This window comes from Emydura macquarii, unplaced genomic scaffold, assembly GCF_026122565.2.
Source record: "Emydura macquarii macquarii isolate MOO-44397 ecotype Brisbane River unplaced genomic scaffold, CSIRO-AGI_Emac_v2 contig_2768, whole genome shotgun sequence".
NCBI lineage: Eukaryota > Metazoa > Chordata > Testudines > Chelidae > Emydura > Emydura macquarii.
Window position 1 is genome coordinate 22,791,463 of NW_027132905.1, and position 17,370 is coordinate 22,808,832.

A 17,370-nucleotide genomic window follows, 5' to 3' on the forward strand; every position below is an offset into this window, starting at 1 on the left:
CCCATGAGGATAGTAATAATTCTGTCTCCAGAGCAGGGTTTGAATAATGTGCAGTAAAGAAGGCCTGGGGCCACACATGGAGCAATGAGAAGAAAACAAAATATTGAATAGCTGTTCATTAAGTGAACACTGTGGATTCTGTGCACTAAAGAAAAAAAGATATGTGGTCATATAATTACAGACTAGATCATAATGTAAACTAACAGTTTGGCTTGACCTCTGGGCTGAAGAGCCTAGAGCTAAGCCCCTGCTAATTACAGGATGGGCCCCATCTGAGAAGAATCAGGTGATTCCTGTAGAGACTGGAGAGAGCAATAAGGTTGTTGCAGGGCCCTGTGTCAGCAGTGGAAAAGCTCAGAGCAGTAAAGGAAGCTGTAGGGAAGAGACTGAGGAAAGAAGAAAAGCTTTTGGGATACGGAGGCCTGAGAGAGAGCTTGCCTAACCAGGAAGTGACTGGGAGACCTAGATGTGGGAAGGTGCTGCAGTTTTCCCTGGGCAAGGATAAAGAAGCAAACCTAGCTGATCAGTGCTAGAACACAGTAGATGGTGGTATTGGTCTCCCCTACTGGCCCCAAGAAAGGGAATGTACAAACCCATTGTAAGGGCTGTCAAGCCAGTAAGGGGGCAGCAGGCTGAGCTGAAGACCTGCTGAGGAAGAGCCCCAGAGAGGGCAGAATGATTTTTTGTGTCAGTTAAAGCTGTTTTGGGGGCCTTAGTTTGGGACAATTGAGAGCCCAGAAGGGCTAGACTAAAGATCCCAGAGGGTTGAGTTACCAGGCAGAGAAACTGCCACAGCACTGGAGCAACTGTCTGCAGGGGGTCACCAACACACTGAGAGAGATGCGATGCCATGGGCCATAGAGAGGTGCCTAGTGGTGAGTGAACTTGGTTACACATACACACAAGGGGACCAAATTAAAGTTGCACAGGCAACCTTAATTTTAGAACTTCTTAATTTTTTGAGTGCTTGACTTTGCTACTTTAATGTTCTCGTATTTTTTTTTTTTTTTACAATGTACAATATATAAAAATATACAGTAAAACTTCACTAATTTGCACTTATAACTGAGATCCCCTTTGGGAATAACTGAATTTTGCACACCTAAGCTAACAAGTAACTGTACTAACTACTAATAAGACTGTTGTTTATTGAGATAATTATAATTTACTTCTTGCAGTGCTCCAACCGAAATGTATAGACCCCTTTTTGGTGCAAAAGTGGGTTTCCAAAAAGTGGGTTCGGAGAACTATGGAAGTTGAGACATTTGAAAGCTGTTAGGCAAAAGTGTCTCAAAAGAATATACTTGGAGCCTGATAGAATTGAGTCATGATTGGACTGTAAATGGAGAAAGAAGTCAAGCACTCAGAATTTTTTTTCTGCAAAATAAAATGTATACATAATTTAATCTGACCTCCTTGGTTTTTTCTTCTTCCCCTTTCCTTTTCTTATTTCTATCTCTTCAATCATTCAGTGTTTATTTTCATCTTAATTTTTCTCTTCTTTGCTTGCCAATCCAGAACAATTTCTCAGACTTCCTACATTCTTTCCTTGATTATTGACCTGCTATTTAATTATTATAACAGGGCTCTATTAGTGACCCACTATAGTTTAGTTTCTATGTATAACCTTCTTAAATACCTTTAGTATATTCTTAAATACTTTTTTATTACTGTGTGTATTTGCAAATACGGTATTGTATATTTTGTTGCAAGAAACATGAAGTTTTACTAATATAAAACTTTACTGCTTTTCTGTTAAATTTTTGAGAATTGGGAATAAACAATTACAAACTTTTTGGTGCAAATGATAAAATAATTTAGCAAACTAAGGATTAGCCTGTTTCTACAGTATTAGTGAAATGTATTATCAACAGATTCATCTGATTGTTAGCATGCTTTGGAAGTGTGGATGATTCAAATATAAAAAAGCATTTTCATTCTTTTTATTTTTAAAAACCAATTAACTGATAACTCTTAAATTCCATGTCAAATTACCACTTTAAAATCAATCCCATTTGTAGTATTTGGCTGACCACATCCCTTGGTGAAGCACTGCTTTATTGGAACTAATCCAGGTTCGAAAAGATTAAGTCATGGAACTTGGAACATTGGTTTTCCTTTATTCTTGTCACACACAATTCCATTTTTAAAAAGAGCCTTTCCTAGTTCTGAGGTCTTTGCTATTATGGTACTTTCTAACAGTCATATATTTATTCTGTGCTGAATAAGAAACTCCTGCATGTTTTCAACAAAGAAACGAGGACAAAAGGTGTTTTTATCCCAGTCAATACAAAACAGATGCAAAAGTTTTCATGTTCTGGTTGGAATTTCAGAAAGTTAATACCTTAGTAGACCTGGTTGAAAATTTTCCAACAGAAACATGGATTTTATTAAATCTCAATATTTAGTAGGAGCATATCAACTTAGTCAAAATTTTCAGCAGGAAATTATCAAAATGTTTTGTTTCAATTTTGATTGTACTGTAACAAAAACAAAAGAAAATGTTTCAACCTTAGCAAAATATTTTGTTTTGATAAGGTTGTGTAGAATCTTTTCTAAATGAAATATTTCAGAATTGATTTATAGTAAATTTAGATTCTGTTTCTGATTCAGGAGATTTTTTTTTTTTTTAATTTCCTACACAGTAGTCATTCCATTTACCAACCAGCTCTATAGCTTAGAGTACAATTCTCTATCTAGCTAAACATGTTAATCAAAGGATTAAATATTGTGTTCCAAGACTATGATGGGGCTAAGAAAGCCTTTGGAATATTCGACTGTCTGAAATAACTTAGTGCCTCTCAGACATAAAAGCTGAAGGTGGTTTCAGTAAGTAGGGGGAGTCAATATGTGTGTATCTACCACACCCAAATTGTAGACAGAAAGCTCTTATGTAAGAGATGTAGTTGTGCATAGTTGTGGCTACTTTGAATAATCTTTTTTCTTGTGCTTTTTCAAATTTTGTTTGGTATGCTTGATAAATTTTAATAATAAAAAATTGAAAGCTACCCCACAATAGTAGTAACTAAAAGTTATCCCTCTCCGGTTGCTTTTTGGTGTTGTCCGTCCATATTGCTGCATCTGCAGCCTTGGTCAGTGCTCTTACAAGAGACCTAGGGTGGCTGTGCTGAAATCAGTGGGAATCTTTCCATTAACTTCAATGGGACCAGGATTTAACCCCTTGTATTGAATGGACTATAGAGGCAGAACTATTCTAACCCCCTAGAAATGGCAGAAGGCCAGAGTTAAGGCATGAAGGAGGATCAGTGCAAGGAAACCTCTATTGCCTTTATCTATGCCGAACCAGATCTGTGGCTAAAAACAGGGCATTGGTCTCCAGAGCAATTAGTATGTTGCCTTTCACGTGCACTAATTCTGTTTGAAAATACAAGGATTCTTTTTCTTTAACAAAATGTGGGAGACCTACAGAGACTACTATACAATAATAGCACAGAAGCAAACTTGTATATCTCAATTAATGAAAAATATGTTGAACAGAATAGACGGGGTGGAGAACATTTTGTTAACAAGATTAAAATGTTCTGTTTTCCCCTGTCCTTAAGTACTGAAATAAAAAAATAAAAAAGGACAAGCGCTAATCCAGACTCATGTCTACTTGATACTATTTTTATTCGGAGGCAGGAAAAAGAAGTGTAAGCCAAAATTAAAAATTACTTAGAATAAATTCCCTTTGTATTCACAATGCACTGACTTGGAGATTTCCTTCAAACCTTGGCTAAAACTTTTTTTTTAATAACCAAATTCTGAGTGTTTTCTTAAAGCCACCTCTAAAAGTAATTACTAATAGGAACTTTCTACAATCCTTATTAAGTATTTACTCAGGACTTTGGACAGCCTTGGTCAGTTGTTGTGAATTTTGATTGTTTACTATGAGCTTAGTTAGAGCCACCTTGCTCAGTCATTGTGATTGTATCACCCTTTTAGCTTTCTTGTCAACAGACAGAAATTTAGCATTGAATGTCCTCTTGATAAAGGCTAGAAGTCTCTGTTTTGTACATTTGCTTGAATTAAAAGCATTAGCCATAGTTCATTTAATTACATAACCATCAGAACAAGATTTTCATTTCAGTAATAGATTCCCAGATTGATTGTTAATACATGACATGCTAGATATGTTTTTACTCTTGAATGTGGTTTAATGTTTTAGTTTATTATCTTTCTGTCTCTGAGCAAAATTCTAGTACAAGAACAAAATTCTCATTGACTTCAGTTGTATACGCATATTTGAGGGAACAGCTTTGCCCTTTGATGTAAATTATGTGATGTAGAAACAATGCACACTTTAACTCAATAAATTCAGGTATACTCTCTTTTCTGCCATGTATTATTCTGTGGTGTTGGCAAAATATTCAAAGTTTCCATTAACAAGCTATGAGGATTCAAATATTCTGTGTGGGGGGATGATCCCTAATTTTTAGGTAATTGTTTATGCACTGGCTTGGGCTCCACACACATGAAACTGGTGCTTGATATGTCATGGTTTAACAAATTCTAACACACACAGTATCTAGAATACCTAGATTGTGTAGGATTTTTGTGTTCCTCAAGTCTCTTTATCATCCCGATGAGATGTGGTCTGAAGACCTAAATGTTTAATGATGTTAAAATGTTGGTGGGTTCCTGGAAGCCTTTCCTTCTTCCTGTTGTCATTATTTCTGACTTTCCTGGATTGAATTCTAGCCAACAGCTCTTCAACATTTTTTCCCCTACCCTCTTCAACCACTGAGACGTCTTTGTCATTTCAGAGGGTTCATCAGTAGAGAAGGCAATGTATACTCTGGGTTATCCTGGAATCCCCATTTGTTGCACAGCCTGTCTCTAGGCCATCCCATTTCTGGTTTGAAGAGGGTGAAAGTGGTAGGCTTTGTGGGACATCCCATTATATGGATCTGCGGGGTGGGGGAAGAGTAGGTGTCCAGTACAGCTTGTCTGAAGTGCCTAACTAGTGCTGCTTCAGTTATTCTTGCTAGATTTTATATTTGTGCCATTATCACTATGATCAATGTGTTTATGGCTGTCGATCTCTCATAATTAAAGCAAAGATGTTCTGTCTTGTCTACAACCAAGACAAAGTCATCCAGCAGTGCAGCACATCTATGTACTATGTCCTGTTCAGATACCTGATTGTAAGGGATCTAGCAGACAAATGGCTCTGAAGCATGCATGGCACCACTATGTTCTCAGTGACTTTGCCAAGAATAGGTAGCTTGGAAGTTAGATATTTTCAAGATTATGGTGTCATGTGTAGAGGCTGTTCAATGCTGGTTGGACTGTTGCATTCTTTCGGGTGATGCAACTGCTTTTGGAAGAAGCATCAGTGATTTTTCCCCCTTTTTATTCTGATTAGTCAAGTCTCATTTTCACAGGTGATTTAGACACTTGGGATCCTAAATTCCATTGATTTTTTTTCAATAAGACTTTGCTCCTAAGTCACACTTAGATGCTTTTGAAAACTTAAGTCACAGTGATCTAGTTTGTGACTACCTGAATGAGTACTACGTCAATCAGCACATTACCACTAAGACCTTGTGGCAGTGTGGGCTCACTATTGATGCAGAGACCTACTGGGGCACCATCACTTCCTGACCCGTATATCTATATTCCTATGGCCCTCCACCAAGATATGATATTAAGTCCTACAATTTCCTAAAGAAATTGGAGTTCCAGCCCTGCCTTGGCTGATGTTTCACTGTATTACTGCATCACATACCAAAACCACTTATCAGTCTAGAACCAAAAGAGAACCTATCAAATTGGGAATGGAACAACAATACTACTATATCATGCATTCATGTGCATCCTGTTTCATTAACTTTACCTAGTAAATAATAAAATTAAACAAATCCCTGGATAACAAGGCCTCAAAAAATGAAAAGACAAAAAAAACAACACTTGTCTGCCTTTCTGCAAAACCTAGCTAATCACAACTTCTGCTATTCCTGACTGAATTCAAGTTAATGAAAGCCATTGAAACAAAGAGGAAACAAGCAGCAAGTTGAGCCTTGTTCCCATTAGGAAGCTTCCTACAAGTTGAAAATGTTTTATGGAATTAAGAGAAATACAACTCACGCAAGCATTACTTTTTATATATTAATTAAACTAGATAAAAATCAAAACTTATCTGTATTCCTTTGAACAGTTCATTAGACAAACATACACAAACCTTTTAACAAAACTAATAATTTGGGTAACTATATGGAAACTTAGCTGGTGAAGTATACAATAAGATAACATAGAATACATTTATCATAGGAGAATCAGAAAAATAATAGATAGTTAAAGATTGGAATTGGTAGGAAATAAAAGTTGCATCATACAGCAAACTCACTGACTTGGTGACTGTGTCATGTGGATGTATAACCATATCCTTGTGTACCCCCTAAAAACTTAGGGAGTGATGTGATTAGCGCAGCTTCTATGACTTTTAAAAAATATCTGTCAATACAGTAAGAGGAAAAAGCAAATGAGATTTAAGCTATGAATCTGTTGAGACCCGATTTTATATGGTGCTTGAAAAATGCCCACAAAGTCTGCAAATAAGGAAAAAACCAAAAAACACAATAACACTGAGTATTGGTTTCATCAGAAAATAGTACATGTGGTTAATGAATGCATCCCGTGTTTGCAATGGAGCAGTCCAAACTTGAACTTCATTGTGATATATTTACTAACTGTAAGTTAGTAAAACGTTTGTGTCTATTTCTCTAAAAAGACCAAGAGCTACACATGTATGAAGTGCAAGCTGGCTTCCTTTCTAGAAGAGAATGTGAAGGGGCTTGAGCAGCAATTCAGAGACCTGAGGAAATCCAATTTATATGAACATGAAAGAAGACACTGGAGACCTATCAGGTTGAGAGAACAGATAGGATAATTAAGGAAGGTGGGATAAGGCGATTAGGAAAAATAGTGGAAAGACCATAGGGTAAATGTCTGAGGAGCCATTTAACCTAGTGACCAGGTGATATGTCTAAACTCTTTCTAAGAGAAACAGTCCAAGAAAGGCCAAAGCTGAACCATAGTCTACCTAGTGATCACGAATCAATACCTAAAATAGGGTTACCAGAGAGGAAGAAGAGGCAAGTGACTACATAGTGCAGAATCTGGTCCAAAAAATTTGTAACACAGAAAAAGAAAATAGGCATATTATGCTGATTTCTGGGTTCCATTGCAAAGGATACAATAATAAAGGAAAAGGACATCCTGAGGCACACAGGGAAATTTGCACTTATGGTAGTGCTGGTGACAGGGATGGGGGAAAGACCCCTGCAGAGGGCAATTTGATACAATTAAGAATAGCATCAGAGATGTGGGCAGAGAGGTGAACATTTGATTGACACAAGTGATGTTGCAGGTCCTTCTGGTATCAAATTAAATTAGAGGAAGTATTAAGATATTGGTGATCAGCTTGCCAATGAGGTGACAATGTAAAGATAAGAGTTTAGGAGTCATAAGGCCAAATTTGCTGTTTAAGTGGAGCTGTGCCAACTTACACCAGCAGAAAATTTTGACTCAGAAATACCTTCTCTGGTGAGCTATTGTGTCTGAGCTGGGCACAATGTCTGCAGGAGGGCTGTGAGGCAGTCCACATATCCATGGCAGTTGCTATGTCTTTTTAAAAGATGATGTGAATCCCTCTAAGACCTGCACAAAGAAGCGGGGCTTTAAACAGCTTGTAAAGAGCCCTGTTTTGTTTGCTTTGCTTTGTTTTTCATTTCTTCTCTTTTCTTCCCTTGTGGTGCCCTAAGCTTCTCTGTAACTGCTCTGTTCACTTGACCTCAGTTGAACTTCTTCACATTCCTGAGCTCTGTCTGGTTGGTTTCATCTCACATAGCTCTGAGTTTCACAGAAAGCTTATGACCTTTTATCTGGTTTCATTCAGTTTCAGAGATATTAGATAGATCTTTCACCCACAGCCACAGACATTTTAAACCTAGCAATTCATTCATGGTGGGTGAACTCTTACAGTAACTGACTTTCCTCCCCCCATGAATACCTACAAGCACAAGAGGAGTGCTCAAAATCACAAGCTGCAGCAGACCTATGAAAAAGATCAAAGTGTAAGTGGTAGGGTCTACAAAGCTGCTTGACACAATCATAGTTTGATCATGCTACTGGTGAACAATCAATGTTTGATTCTGCTACTTGCACTTCTGAGCCTTCCTTAGCTAGTGAGGCTATTGACTGGTGTTTGTCAGGTTGGTTGGGTGCTGGTGTCTTTGATTCTGGCACAGAGCTTGCATGGTTGGGTCCTGGAGTCTGTGATTCTGGGACAGAAAGTTGTACTAGCATCCAATGGGTGGCTGTTACAGACATGGGCACTGAAAGCAGTTCAGTTATTGAAAGAATGGGGCAGAATTTTTCCTTTGCTAGGGCAGATCTGTCTTCTTGGCCAAAAATGATGCATTACCTGCTTTTTGTAGAAATGGTCCCATAATTAATTTAGAACAAGACTTTTCGCTTAGCAAATACAAAGAAAGGCTAATATTAAAATTGTGGTTCTTGATCAGAATTCCTAATGGGGGAATTATGCAAGCAGCCTTGTCCGATGTACAGGCTGACTTTTGCCTTCTTATTCTGTTTCACTTGAATGCTGATGTGACCGTGCCCTGCCGTGCCTGTGGGAAATGTCAGGATTGGAGGAGGCAGGTTAAAAGGGAGAAACCCAGCTCAGTTGGTGACTGACTGGCAAGGAGAGTAGATCTGTAGTTCTTAGCTCTTGGAGCAAGGACTGACTAAAGGTGATCCTTCCTTGAAGGAAAGGAGGACTTGTTGTGGATCTATTTGTGATTAGACTAATCTTTGATATTAGCTTGCGAACCTAGTTGGGGCCCATTGTGTTACAGCGGCCCTCTGAGAGCTTCTGTAGTTGTGCCCCCTCTGTGGGAGATCTCATCTGTAGTTACTTCATTTGTGTTATATTGATGAACTGTGGAAGGGGCAGATTATCCAGTGCTCAACCCAATTAAGAGCAGACTGATGCACTGAAATAACCAGATGCTGTAGAGCAGAGGCCTGGTGAGTGTTGGGACCTAGCTCAGAGCCTAGGGGCATCCTGGCACTGGAATCCCGGTGAGTTGTACAACTGACAAAAATATGCAGACTTGCTATGAGATTCAGAAGGACATTTGGCACAATATTTTTTTTCATCTCTTGGATATTTTGTTGTACTTGGGTGAGAGGTGACTAGCTTTGAGATGTTCCTTTGAGAAATTAGATAGTCCTCATAATGGTAACTTTTTAGGTTTATTTTAATTGCTTGTAAGGTATGCTGTGTTGAGATCATATGGAAGCTATTTATTCTGGAATTGCAAAGGTGATGTACTTATCAAACCAAATTCAAAATTAATTTATCACAGGATCAAGAACATACAGCAGACTATTTTCCACAAGGTTAAGAAAGCTAACTACTTTTCTGTTATGTTTGATTGCATTCCAGGTCTTTTCTAAATGGAACAGATGCCTCAGGTGTTAAGGTTGAGACTTTGAAAGATGGAATGAAGGTCACTGAGAGTTTTGTGGATTTCAGTGAAATTCACACCAAAAGGGGCAAGGTATTATGGACATTATTTTAGAGAAGCTGAAAAAAGATGGTTTTGGTATGGTTGCTAGCTCTGTTGTCATTGCAGGGAACAAAGCTAACATGGCTGCAACATACAGAGTTGTTCAAAACCTAATTTAGCAGGTTAATCGGTATGCATCTTTCATTCTAGGAGCTACCCACTCTCTGAATCTCAATGGAGAAACTCCTGCCATGGTAGTTCCCCATTTTCTTCTGTTTTTTGGAATTGTCTGTCTACTAGTAGTTGGGATGTGTTTGAAAAAAAGTATTAGCATTACGTTAAAATGGCAAAGCATACAACAAAATGGTCAGCAAGGATAGAGTCAATCGATCTTCTACAAAATCAAGTTGAGAGTGTTCTTGACTCTGTGGAAGAGATCAAGGCACCACACAATCTTAAATTGGAAACTGATAGCCTGCAAATGAACACTTCTTCTGGGTTTGTTGCATTGAGGAAACTGCTGCTTCAGAGGCTGAAATGTTAGGAATATCCACACAGTTCAAAGAAAAATGTTCTTGAAGGATGAAAGTAGTGCCAGATGAACTTCCAAAGGATGAAACATCATCCAAAACCCCCACCACCTGCCCAAAAACAGGTTTTGAGTGCACGGTTTTCACCCCATCTTAGACACACTATTAACACAATTGGATGACAGGATGCCTAAATATGATGGAGTTAGAAAAACGTTTGCTTTTTTGGTGGGTGAGAAATTGAAAAGTCTCAGCAGCAGACCTAAAACACATGCTTGAAATTTAGCAAGCAGCTATCCTGAGGATTTATCCTCAGGATTTTGGGAATGAGATTGAGCTCTCTGCCAGTTTTTGCAAGCAAACTTTTAAGGGAGACTTGGAAAAAAGGCACCCATTGATCTCCTTAGCTACATTCACAGGAGATCTTTAGATGCAAGTTTCCCTCAGACAGAAACAGCACTACATTTTTGTTGTTGCCGTTGCCTTTCTGTAACTATGGCTGCTAATGAGAGGAGTTTCAGCAAGCTAAAATTAATCCTGGGATTGAAAGGATGGGCTCCACTAATCTGGGTGCAGAGGGGACTCATGCCAGAGAGACAGGGTTTATATAACTTGCCCTGCATGCACAGGGGTCAATGGTTTACCTGATCCCCATTGGCCAGTCTATCAGCTCAGGCCACACGTTCCTCTTTTCTTCCTCAGCAGGGTGGAGTATCCTCAAAGGAGCCAGTATCCCTTTTTCCTGCTTGTCAAGTCAAAAACCCTTTCACGCCTTTGAGTTTCAGGGAGTTAATTTGCTGTTGATTTCAATGGGACCAGGATTACACACACAGCCCACTCCCAAAAAAAGGCTATACCAAATTCTGAAATGAATGGTAATAGTTAAGGGATTTGGTAGGTAAGCCAGTTTACAGTTAAAAAAATTAATGGTGCAAACTGTTAAATATATTTTTCAGTCTTAATACAGAATATTTCAATCAAAATGGTCATACGTATAGAATGAAAAACTGTTTGTTGTCCACATGCCCATAGGGAAAGAGCATAAATGAATGCTGTGCTTCAGGCCTGCTACTGTAAAGACACAAAATCCTCAGTGGAAACTGAAGAATGTGTCTGAACTGATATACGTGAAATTGGAATGCTGCAGTGATTGTTGAAAAGGTGGACTCCTGGGTATTTTGGGTTATATTTTCCCTTCATTCATTGTCTGCTGTTCTTTAGATTTATGATGGTGCCATCATGACACATGCTGCTGGGTTGTTATTTTCTTTTGGTTTTTAGTTTTTAAGAATTGTTTCGAAGTCAGCGCTATGAAATGACATGTTTGGAAAGTAGGAGCTTGTGATAGTGTCTTAGGAGCTTTGATTGCTGCTTTTGTTAACTGTGTTTCTTCTGCCTTTAGGGTCTCTTTCCTCTAGAATTCTGTTTCTGGATTTTTCCCATTCCCTGGTGGTGCTTATCATGAAAATGAAGTGACACAGTACACTTTTTTTTTTAACTGGTGTACTTGTGTGTTGCATGGTGTGCAAACAGATCAGCCACTTGCTGTGTCGTCTTTATGGCTATATGATAACAGTATCAGTTATGTTTGCTGCCACCTGCACCCTGTCTGCATGGAGTAATTGACACTGAGTCATTCTCTTCTTTTCCCATTGAATGTTTCTCCCCTGTTAGTACTGGAGAAACTTGCCATTTTACAAATGCCATCTTTTTACACTGCACATTAAATTTATTCTCAGTAACCTTTTATCATGGCTTCATTGTATAAACTTATTTTCCAGGCCTAATCTGTTATATTTGTATTACTGTAGATCTTTTTCAATGTTAATAATAATAGAAAAATCTTAAAATCATAAAAGATTTAGTGATAGACTCTTAATCAATTTTAATGTTGGAAAAAGATCTGCAATGGGTAGAAAGCATAATAGAATTCAGTATTAGAATAAGAAACATATTTTAGATTTTTGTTTAATTTTTAACCTGGTAGGTGAGATGTAAACAAATCTGGTGTTGCTGTGTGGTATTTCTTTAAATAAAATGTCTTCTCCCTTTCTGTGCAATACACATTTTGTCCCATTATTAGGGTGACCAGAATCAAAACTGAACTTCATATGCCTACTAGGGCTTATATTAAAAATATACAGCTATAAGCTTCACCAATTCCATTATCACTGAAAAGCTTTAAATCCTACATGTGGAACCCTGAAAATCCATAGATATCTGCAGATATCCTCATCCACATATCCGTGGACCATTTTGTGGATTGCGGATGGATGCGGATCCAAATTTTATGTTTAAAGCATTGCAAATCCACAGATAGCTGCTTTAAATCTGCAGATATCCACAACCGCGGATGCAGGTATCCGCGCATCATTTTTGGGATCACTGATTGGATGCAGATACAAATTTTGTGTCTGCACAGGGGTCTACTTACAAGGTTGGAATAGTAGAATAGAAAGTATATGTGGATTTGCACTTTGCAAATGTAGTTCTTGCAGGTTAAAAGTTTGTCTTTTTCAGTTTCTTAATTCTGGGTTTCCTGTTGCAAAAGGAAACATCTCTATGACATCTCTAACACTTAAGCAGAATAGTTCAAAGAATGCAATTGTTAGCACTGTTTCTAAGTGTTATTTAGGTTACCATCTAATGGGCATGTATTTAGAGGAAAATCACAGAACCCTGAACTCAGTTCTTGACAAGCTTGCCAAGTGACACAATCTTTGTAGTGTAAGATCCATCTTACTTGTTGCTTTCGAACTCTGAGGTGAAACGGAGACACTTTGTGGGGTCAACCCAAGGGTCTAGAATCCAAGTGTCTTTTGTATTAGAATCTAATGGCTTGAAGGCCAGTCTGGAGCTGCGAGCCATATAGGAAAGTTGGGCATGGTGAATCTGTTGGAATCCAAGCTGGAAACCACATCAAAAAGGGTCCTTGTTGCTTTTCCTTCTCTCAAATGGTAGAGGAGAACAAGGAGCTCTTGATGAGCCAGAATAGACGTTACATACCTTAGTTGATCTTCCTTTACAAGGGATTCAGTGGTTAGAGTTTGAAAATGTCCTTAACTGCTGCAAGCAATGATGCCTTGTGTCTGTTTCCTGTTCTTCTGACCAACCCAGGGTCAAGTATGGTGTAGGAACTTAATATGATGGAGGAGATATAGATACGGACATATGATGATGATGGTTTGTCATTGCTGATGAATTTTCCAGGCTATTGCCTGGGGAAGCAGGAAGGGTGTTTTGCATCTCCTATGCAATAGCTCACCATACTTACAGCTCTTGCAGGCCCTTAAGCACAAGGGTTGCTTGGGGCTACTGCCTGTTTGGGTACTAACATATAAAGAAGACTGAGATGGGGAGTAAAGAGGCTGATGGCCTTACTCATGGCTGCCAAGTTCTCTGCACTGGAGGAATGCACATGCAGCAGCTTTTCCCTTTAACTTCTTGTCAGACCACCTTGAACCTTTAGAACAAGGGATCCCAGTAGGAAATTCTGTTGTTTTTGATAAAGTTTGTGTGTATAAACAGCAGAGTACTCAGAGTAATGTGGCTAATGGTTTATATATTCTAAAGGAATTTTTTGTGCAGCATTTTCATTGTTTTCAAAGCCAAGTTGAGTAGGCTCCATTTATTTTTGTAAGTGGGTATTTTATTCTTTATTCTACTGAAATCTAAGGATTCCTTATCAGTATTTTTATTGCAATATTTTATTCTGATAAATTTGTGGTATTAAATAGTATCTGATAAATCCCTGCCCCAAAGAATATAGTCTAAGCTGGAAAAGGCAAACAAAAACAAAACCCAGCATGGCCATTCTGTTAATTAAGGGTTTGGACAACTTGAGGAGGAACATGAGGTAGGAAGCATTGCTGGGAGAGATGTTGGTTTAAAGGAAGTACTTAAGAGGAAAGAGAGAGAAAAATGTTATTCTCCCTAAATTATGTCCAATGAGCACACACAAGTGTAATAGGCAGCCTCAATTGTAGCATTTGGTTAAAATTTTAAGACATAGTAACTTCCCTTAGCGCTTTGTATGCTAATTACATTAGGTGAGTTTTGACATGTTGTAGCTGACAGTGTCTTCAATGAAGATCTGATGTTGCATTATAACCCTCTACTGGAATATGCCAATGAGCCCTTACAATCTGGACCATTGGAATAGCTGGCTCTTCATAGATTCTTCTTCTGGCAAAAAAAAGTTTCACTAAAACGTAAGTGAGTGGTGCTTGCAGTTGGAATGAAGTATATGCACTTTTATTTTCTCTCTCTTGCTCTTTTTTTTTTTTTCTTTTGTGCCTCTGTGCTCTGCTGGTAGAGCATTCATTAGTTGCATGAATAAAGGCACATTAACAAGAGCAAAGAAAATAGAAAGCAAGTAGCAAAATTCAAGGAGGCCATGTTGTATCTGGACTAGCAGAAGAGAATTGCGATGAGGGAAACCTGGAAGAGAGTAGGCTATATTAGTCCAAAAGAGGGTCAGTTAAAGCATGGACATGGATGGTTTTAGAAATGGGAATAAGGAGGAAAAAGTTATTTTGATATTAAAGGGGTTGATGCAACTATTGACTTGTGCATATGCCACTTGGTAATGTGCATTGTTGCACACAGGCACTAGGTATAAGTGCAAAAATGTACAGTGTGTTGGAGCATCAGGCATGGTGTGTTTGCAAGTTGGCCAAGCTGACTTTAATGTTGGAAATGTTTTTTAAAAATTTGGACTACATATCATTTGTAAAATATAAACTACTCTAAAAAATGTGACCCTGGGAGATGTGATGGTTGCACTACCCTCAGTCCTTACAGTGAGGGAACATTCTCCCTGACATCCTTAGCAAATGGTAGATACACTGCAATCCCTGAGTCCTCTGAGCATCGACCTGGAATGCCCAGCCCCTTATCCACCGGACACTCACAAAATTACCAGACCTCTATTCCCAAAGGAACAGTATACCGCTGCTTACTAGTTATATTGTAAACCCCAGCTCACACCTAGACACAAAGCACGTAAATATGTTTACAGTAAAAACAAGAAATAAGTTGATTTAATAAAACAGTGATTCAAATGATAGCAAACAGAAATACTGGAGACAAAGGTTACATCCAAAATAAAACCTGTGTGCATTCTATAGCCTAAACTTAATTAATAAGATCCCTCTTGTCTAATATGGTACTGCTTTACTCAAAGTCCTTCCCACGGTGCTTTTCAACCAGGATAGTTGAGACCACCCTCTTCCCCTCCACCTTCAACCACTTCATGAAAGCAAGACCTCTGGCAACTTTTCTCCCCAAATGAAGCATGCCTTGACATCTTTATGCATCTCTAGATATGTTAAACCAATACTTAGTTTATTCATCTGTAAAACGGTGTATTCACCTCACTATTCACCTGCTAATTTCTTCCCTTAAAGTCTCCACAATGTCTTCATTTAGCATTAGACTCCATGTGCAAATTGACTTCCATGGTAGGAAACACACTATACATTGATTAACCAGGGAGATAAGTGTCTGTTCTGGTGGATTCAGTCTCAAGGCACACTACCTCTGGGTGACCTGCTTTTAAATATAAAGTCTTACGTACATACATTAGAAGTTGTTCTTATCTCCTTCCATATTATCTGTATGTACATTTCACACAGATTATGAGGATCAGACTTTCAGTATAACATTACATGACACTCTTTAGTGAACTAGAATGTAAATATCAGACCCAAGGGATCCCTATAACCCTTAGGAACCCCTGTGCCCACTGCCATTTGTCATCAAGAGGTCCTTAGGTCACAGCTGGTATAGAGTGCAGGCAGTGGGGAGGGTTAAGGAGGGAATATAAATTCACTTTGGAGAGACTGGATCCAATTCTGTTGTAATTGCAGAGTAGTTCCATTCACTTGAATAGAGTTACTCTGGATTTACCTTGAGGTGAGTTTAGAGTCTGGTCCATGGAGCCTGAGCTGGTGGCAGGGCATTCAAGAGCTGTCTGAGAGACAGTGGGTGATATGAGACTGGGCAGAGGAAACATGTCCTGTGGGAACTGACTTCATAGAAAAGGTAGCTGAAACCATGGGATAGAGTGTCTGAGAGAACATGGAAGGGGATGAAACGGAGTTCAAAGGAGAGGGTGGGGCTTTGAAAGGTGAAGAGTTGAACAGGCATTGAAGGAACTGAAGTGCTAGTGAAAGTACATTCAGCAAGGTAGCATGATAGCTAGGAGAGCACAGAACTGTAGAAACCAGGGGTGAAATCTTGGTTCCATTGAAACAAAGGGTAAAACTCTCACTGACACAACTTGAGCCAGGATTTCACCTCAGGAACTGAAAGAAAACAATTAAATAAAGAAGAGTTCTGTTATTTATTGCACAGGCATTATGAGCCATCTGACTTTTATAGATGTTGGTTAATTTGACGAAGATCTTAATACAAAAATTAGACAATTGTTTCTTGATTCAAAAGTATTCTCTAATGATGACACAATTATACAAAAGTGTTAAAGCATGCTTAACTGTATTGGTTAATCATGCAATGATGGTTCTTTCTATCTTCATTATCAGCACCATAGCAGTCAATGTTTCTTTTTATGCAGGAAAAGTTTTTATATTCTTAAGGAAAATTTTAGGAAACTTCATGTTTTAGAATGACCAGCTTGCATTTGATCTTTAAATCCTTTTCATGGATTTATTTATTTACAGAAATTCAAATATTAAATTAAATTAATGGTTAGTTTGTTTGTATTGTGTTATGTAAATTTTCCTCCTTTTTATCATGCTACATAAAGTGATCAAAGTGTATAGATAACTATTGAGAACAGATGACTGAGAGTCAGAACCTCTGGGTTCAATTCCCAGGTATGTCACTGACTCATTTTGTAACCTTTGAGCAAGACACTTACCACTCTGCTTTAGCTGATTCATCTGTAAAATTAGGATAATACATACCTACTTCACAGGCCTATTTTAAGGCTTAATTTATATTTTATAAATAATTTTGAGTTCCTCAGATGAAAGACGACATGTAAGTGTAAGCTTCTACTGCTAAGTGCATCATCCTTCCCTCCCCCAAGTAAACAAGAAGTAAACTACTCTGAGGAGGAAAATGTGTTTTTGGCTCTCCCCCCCTTTCCCCCCCCCCCCCCCCAAAAAAAAAACAACAACAAAAAAACACAAAATGTCATAGACCTGAGAAATTTTTAGAAATACAAAGACCTGTCCCACGTGTCATTTTTTTTTCTGTTCCCCACATCTTCCGTTCCCTTCATACCTTTTATCTTTCTGTTCCCCAAAAACAAATCTAGGTTTGATGGGGAAACAAATCTCGGCATGACTACA

General features: G+C 38.3%; 1 protein-coding gene across 1 annotated transcript in view; it reads left to right on the top strand.

The window, feature by feature from the left end:
• Positions 1-370: 370 nt before the first annotated feature.
• Positions 371-17,370, top strand: part of TENM2 (teneurin transmembrane protein 2) — a 722,842-nt gene continuing 705,842 nt past the window's right edge. Inside the window, exon 1 of the mRNA XM_067566613.1 lies at positions 371-875. The gene's annotated coding sequence lies outside the window, so the exon portion shown is untranslated. The remainder of the gene's footprint in view (positions 876-17,370) is intronic.